The 7,127-nt window shown below is 39.1% G+C and overlaps 1 long non-coding RNA gene across 1 annotated transcript; it reads right to left on the bottom strand.

Annotated features, from left to right (window-relative positions):
- Positions 1–4,437: 4,437 nt before the first annotated feature.
- LOC139435450 (uncharacterized) lies at positions 4,438–6,410 on the bottom strand. The gene is made up of 3 exons (XR_011644685.1): positions 6,344–6,410; positions 5,537–5,608; positions 4,438–5,008 (listed from the first exon to the last, which is right to left on the bottom strand). It is a non-coding gene; the product is annotated as an uncharacterized lncRNA (long non-coding RNA).
- Between the last annotated feature and the right edge of the window lie 717 nt (positions 6,411–7,127).

The following is a 7,127-nucleotide window of genomic DNA, read 5'->3' as shown; positions in this document are numbered from 1 at the left end:
TACCTATGATGAACTTCCCTATATAGGTCAGGTCCTTGAGGTTGTGGAAGAAGAGGTCCAGGTTAGCTGCATGCGGCAGTCAGGTGAAAATAATGTATTCATGTGGCCACAAATTATTGACATAATTTTCTACGATAGGAAAGATGTTCAATCTATCATCGCAGAACCTGAGCCAGCAACCTCACGATTCTCTAAATTGAGCAGCCAAGATTGGGTAAAGTTCAATAGTGCCTGGGGTTAAAGAAAGGCCCGCACATAGGCAATCCTGTAACCCATTTGAAGCAAGGGTAATAATATCAAATTAAATGTTGGTTCATATTGTGCACTTCACTTAAATCTGTAAAGTAAAACATTACATGATTTGTTAATACATGGTTTTTAACAATGTCATATCCTACTAAAAGCCATACTTTTTTTTGTTAAATTAAATGCTTTTTGTAAAAATTCATACATTTGTACTGCTTTTAATGTATTGTTTTCTAAATGTTTGAGATAAAATGTATTTTAAAAATGTTATTTAAATGTTGTTATTCCAAATGTGAACAACATGTGTTTGAACTCAACATTTTGTAAGGTCATTTATTGTTTGTATGATCTTTATGTCATGGAGCGACCACTGATCATGTGGTGCGACCGTCTTTTGCCTTTACTGTATGAAATGTCTATCAATTAAAAAGTGATCACTGAGTATGCTTGAGTGAATTGTATTGTTTTAACATTTATCTCAGTTTTATTTTATTTACAGGAAAAATAAGCCCATCAACTTCATTTATGATGATCATTTTGCCATTATTTAACCAAAATATAAGATTACTTTTAACAAAATCTCTAAAGAAATGCAAATTCCTTGTTTCTAAACTCTCAAAATTACTGACAACAAGTAAAAATAGTTACAAATGTTAAGGAATTTATTTAGTTTTAAGAAAAAACATGGTCGCACCACATTACTTTTTATAAGGACGCGGTCGTTTCATCTAATAATAATAATAGATTTAATTTGTTAGCGCTTTTACAGGTGCTCAAAGACGCTTTACAGATATAGTGAAGGGAAAAGGAAGGAACAACAAATAAATATATAGTTAAAGTTAAAGTCAAATAATACAAAAACAATCACACATTAAAAGCCAGATTGAAGAGGTGGGTTTTTGTGAGTTTTTTGAAGGTGGTGAGGTCAGTGCAGTCTCTGATGGGTTGGGGGAGTGAGTTCCAGAGGGAGGGGGCAGCGACGGAGAAGGCTCTGTCCCCCAGGTCCGGTGATTGGTGCGGGTGGGGATGGATAGGAGGTTGGCTTCTGATGAGCGGAGGCAGCGGGAAGGGGCGTGGTGGTGCAGCAGGTCTGTGATAGAGATGGCAAATCCGGATCATTTTATGGACTCGGAGTCTTCTGAGTCAATCATTGAAGAGATCCGGATCATACGAGTCATTTGAGTCATTTGAGTCATATGAGTCAGCATGACCAAGACCGTAGAAATCCTACCGGTGAAACCGAAAAGTTGTTGCATTTAACCAGCATATTAAACTAACGTTACATTAACCTCCGCTACACAGTGTCTTTTGCTTTAATAAAACATGTGTGTGTGTGCCTTTTAAAAAAAAGTGTTTTGCATTATATGTATATAGTTATTTTAATATGTTCCTGTACTTAAGCTAATTTTGCACAATTGTGTTTTCATTTAATAATAATAATTGTATAATTACATTTTATATATTCTAACTGTTTTGAAATGTTCTATAATTAGTTTCTTTTTGTGTGCCATGTTCAAAATAAACGAGTTTCCAAGTAAGATCCGATTCCTTATTGGAAATGCAGCTATTATTACAGGAGAGTCTCCTTTAATAATAGCTGCATTTCCTGAGGAGACTGTTGCACAACATGACCATTTTGTTAGAAGTCTACACTGAAACTTAATTTAGAGCCGGAAAAATCGCGGGATCCGTGAATCCAGGTCAATGATCGAGAGAGACCAGTAGCCTAACTCAGAGCCGTAACATATAGCAGGCAGCAGATCCAGAGATCCAGCAGACTCGTCCCCATGCACGAATCTACAGCAGACTCAGCCCCTCCTCCGGCTCGCACGGCTCCCGCGAGTCCCACGGCTCCCGCGAGTCCCACGGCTCCCTCGACGAGTCGCAGCAGACTCAGAGATTTGCGGACTCACGGCTCACGGCTCACTCACGGCTCACGGCTCACTCACGGCTCCCGCGAGTCCAACGACTCACGGCTCACTCACGGCTCACGGGACTCTCGCGGGAGCCGGAGGAGGGGCTGAATTTGCTGTTGATTCGTGCATGGCGACGAGTCTGCTGGATCTCTGGATACAACAACGTTGTAATGTGATTGTACACGTTATAAAGAGAGTAAAGAGTGACGCAATTTATAGTTTTAATTGTTACGTCACATCAGGTGTAGGACTCAAAGGACTCGGGTTAATCGAGAGGGAGACTCGTCACGACCGGCTCATTACTAGGATCCGGGTTAATGATCCGGATGAATCATGACTCGCCCATCTCTAGTCTGTGAGGTAGCGGGGGGTGTGGTGGTGCAGCAGGTCTGTGAGATAGGGGGGGGGGGGGGGGGGCTGATTGTTGAGGGCTTTGTGAGTAATCAGGAGGACTTTGAAGTTGATTCTTTGACGGACGGGGAGCCAGTGGAGGTTCTGGAGGACGGGAGTGATGTGGTCTCGGGACCGGGTGTGGGTGAGGAGGCGGGCAGCAGAGTTCTGGATATGTTGGAGTTTATTGATTAGGTTGGATGGTATGCCGTAGAGCAGGGGTGGCCAACCAGTCAGAGGTTAAGAGCCACATTGTTCTATTTCGTATATGGCTTCGCCCTCTAAGGCTATCGCTATTGGGTTATCTATGAAGGTAGATATGGTGCAAAATGCGAGAGCGTGAAAACCTGATGTGAGCACTTGCAGAAAAAAAATCTGAGCTTGTGTGCACACATTTACACTTGTATAAAATATCCACGTAACTGTGAACCAAATGTACACTTGTATACAATATCCACGTAACTGTGAACCAAATTTACACTTGTAAAAAATATCCACGTAACTGTGAACCAAATTTGAAGTCACAGAAGAAAAAAAAAAGTTTTGTAGCTTGTAGAAAAAAAATTACCTTAGTTCACTTGCAGAAAAATACATATTTTTTTAATATATTTTCCATTACAACTGCAACTTTATTTATTACAACCTCTCAAATCAGTCATTACAACTTGACGAATCTGCTCTGTGGCAGTATAAATCGACGAATCTGCGGTCTTGACTTTTGCTACACTTCTTGCGATAAATGTGTCGCAAAAGTAATTTTCACCTGTAGATGTGGGGGGAGGGAGGGGGGTTGGAGCGAAGGGGCGGAGCTATCAGAAGGACGAGGCTCGGGTGACTGGAGACTGCGGGGCTAACGGTTCGTGTCGCTACCAGTCCGCTGACATGGCGCATCAATCAACGGTACATTTTGCCCATTACTTGCCCAGTATTACTTTGAATATTATTATTGTGATTGAGGATTAAATCCGTTTATATCGTGCAGTTTAGCGGCGAAATAACGTCAGTCAGCCAGCTAACGCTAGCTTTGTTGAGTTTATGCTAGCTAAACAAGTAGTGGTTGTAGTCTATACAGCAGTAATTCATATATTATAGCCTACTGCTTTGGCACTAACGGTTGATAACCGTTTATGAAAATAAAACCAATTGAACTGTACTGAAATAATGACAAGTTTTATAATTGTCTTTGTCTTAGCCTTTGTAAATTATCCATGCTATTTTCTATTTAGAACGAAGACTTCAGAATCTTAAAATCCCTTAACGTTTGTATGCAATTGTGCTAAATTCAACTCTGGAATCAAGCAAATATTAATATGTTTGCATGACATTAGTTATTTATATTTTGCCATCACTGAACTATACGTTTAATACATTTAAGTCAAGCTAAGGTACATGTGTTACATGTGTACAGCTAGTTAGTGCTCTTACCGATGCCTCCTCCAAACAGCATAATAACCAGACTGTATCATTAAAACTAAGTACCAGTTCTAGATCCTTGACTTTAGACAAACAATTCAAAAGACAACATGTATTTAAAGACCAATCTTTATTTGAAGGTGCCTCTTAACCTGAGATATTAGTTATACAGTAATAGTATTGACAATCTAAAAAACTGAGCAACTCAACAGTCAACTTTATGTTTCTTATTGTCTAAAGCATTTATTATTTTCATTTTCCCCCTCTCATATTCAGTGTGGACGGATTGAGACAGCATGGTGTCCAGAGAGCTGCAGAGACTTCAGGGAGAAACCTCCGTGTGATGGACGTCCTGTCTGTTGGTTTGGAGAGGACTGAGAGTCTTTCCTCTGTGAGGAGGACCAGGGCTGATGAAGGAGTCCATGCTGGGCAAAGCTGATACCAACTGCACAGGCCTAGTCTGTCACGTTATTTGACTAAATGTGTTTACTTATACATTTAATAGGTTTACACCTTCTGTCCATATGTGCTTTTTATTTAAAACATTTGATTAACTTTTGGTTCACATTTCAATAAATTGTATTTGTATTTGCATTCCTTTCGTCCATTATTCTTACTGAAAGTGTTAGATTACACATTCACATCTGACTGAAGATTGGCCCCATTTATTTGTGACGTTGCAAACTCTGCGGTACAAGGCACAAGTGATGTGAAGCTCATAAAGTGAGGCAAATAGAAATAATCAGCTGATGGAGTGTAGATGTGGAAATAGGTGCATTCGATCAGCTGACTGTTTTTTATAAGCCTGACTATAACCACCCCTTCTCTGAGGTGCAGGCAGTGTCACAAACAAATGATGGTCCTGATAGACTACAAAAATATTCGGTGTGCAGATCTTTGTTTTCACAATAAAAGTAGTTTCTTAGTGAATGTCCTGTACTGGTCTTAAAATCTCATAACATCAGCTTTTAATGTTCCTCTTGGATGTTCTTCTTGACCCTCAGAGAAGGAGAAGATGTCGTGTCTTTCGGGCATGTCCTTTCCTAACAAAAATTACAGGAAACATAAAACATTATTGCAGAACAAGTGTGTTATTTATGAAAGAGGTGTGTTTGTGTGTTATGGGGCTGTTGATATAATTATTTTTTAATTGTAATCAGATTATGAATGAACAGTATGAAATTCATCAACATTGAAATATATGTTATTATCAAAATAATATTTAACTGTTATCAAAACGTAGTGCAACTGTAGAAGCTTGCTCTGTTGTCTCACTGAAAGAATAACTTTTACAGACAATATTGAGAGATAAATAGTAGCAGTTCTCACTGTGTTAAATATCTTTGCCTTCAATACATTAAATTAGAAAGCTGACAAAGTCATATTGCTTGTTAACATCTAAATGTGACTTTTTGCATGGAAAAAACCCTCAACTTAACTGATGTGTAGGTGATCTAGTATTTAGTATTGTTTAATGGAATGTATATCAGTGTATTCAAGTCAATACTTCATTCATTTAAACCAATATCTTTCTTGATTCTTTGTACAGTATGAAAATAGAGTCTTTGTACCTGTGCTGAAGTTCACTGCTGTGAGGAGTCCAGTTCTGTCTCTCACTCTCTGGTCCAGCCTGTCTGCATCACCTGGACACCTTAAACAAACAGATATATATGTAAAGTACCATGTGTACAAACAATATAACTGATTCTCTTCTGTTGAACATGTTAGATTGTGTATTGTCCGAGTCAGGGTCCTTTTTATTTTACTGTAACTTTGGAAATTGTGTTACCAATGCTTACTGTTTATTTGATATCAATTTGTAATACAATTAATAAAAACAACAAGGTTTGGGTTCGTTCTTCAGATGACTGTGACGTTAACTTGTAAGCTCAATAATGAACTCCAGCTCAACCAACCATATTGTAATATCTAAGTAATCATCTTGAAATATGACATTAATAATTGTAATATACACACATCTTATTGTGAGGTTGATTTCACATACACTACTTCGACGTTAGCTAAATAGAAAATAGCATGGATAATTTACAAAGGCTTTAAAAACACAGCAGGAGCCCAAGACAATTATAAAACTTGTCATTATTTCAGTACAGTTCAATTGGTTTTATTTTCATAAACGGTTATCAACCGTTAGTGCCAAAGCAGTAGGCTTTAATATATGAATTACTGCTGTATAGACTACAACCACTACTTGTTTAGCTATCATAAACTCAACAGAGCTAGCGTTAGCTGGCTGACTGACGTTATTTCGCCGCTAAACTGCACGATATAAAACGGTGGTCTTCAAAGCGGATTTAATCCTCAATCACAATAATAATATTCAAAGTAATACTGGGCAAGTAATGGGCACAACTTACCGTTGATTGACGCGCCATGTCAGCGGACTGGTAGCGACACGAACCGTTAGCGAACAGTTAGCCCCGCTGTCATCCGGTTCGACCGTGACTGTGACTGACCCAAGCCTCGTTGTTCTGATAGCTCCGCCCCTTCGCTCCAACCCCCCTCCCTCCCCCCACATCTACAGGTGAAAATTACTTTTGCGACACATTTATCGCAAGAAATGTAGCAAAAGTCAAGACCGCAGATTCGTCGATTTATACGCCACAGAGCAGATTCGTCAAGTTGTAATGACTGATTTGAGAGGTTGTAATAAATAAAGTTGCAGTTGTAATGGAAAATATATTTTTCTGCAAGTGAACATTTCATCTCTAAGTTCATTTTTTTTCTACAAGCTACAAAACTTTTTTCTTCTTCTGTGACTTCAAATTTGGTTCAGTTACGTGGATATTTTTTACAAGTGTAAATTTGATTCACAGTTACGTGGATATTTTATACAAGTGTACATTTGGTTCACAGTTACGTGGATATTTTATACAAGTGTAAATGTAAGCACACAAGCTCAGATTTTTTTTCTACAAGTACTCACATCAGGTTTTACACGCTCTCGCATTTTGCACCATATCTACCTTCATAGTTATCCCTCTGCGCCCCCGCGCAGCACTGAAACACTTGTAGTCCACGCCCACCCGCTAGGTGGGCCCCACCCTCGGGCCTCCTTCCGGTATAAATAGGAAGGTGGCCCGGCAATCTGCTCCCTCTTTTCTTCAGCAACCAGCAGTTTACTGAAGCACGAGAAAGCAA

The sequence above is a fragment of the Pseudochaenichthys georgianus genome, chromosome 16, assembly GCF_902827115.2.
Source record: "Pseudochaenichthys georgianus chromosome 16, fPseGeo1.2, whole genome shotgun sequence".
Lineage (NCBI taxonomy): Eukaryota > Metazoa > Chordata > Actinopteri > Perciformes > Channichthyidae > Pseudochaenichthys > Pseudochaenichthys georgianus.
The sequence above is the reverse complement of the archived record's forward strand: the minus strand, read 5'-3'. Positions and strand labels throughout refer to the sequence as shown.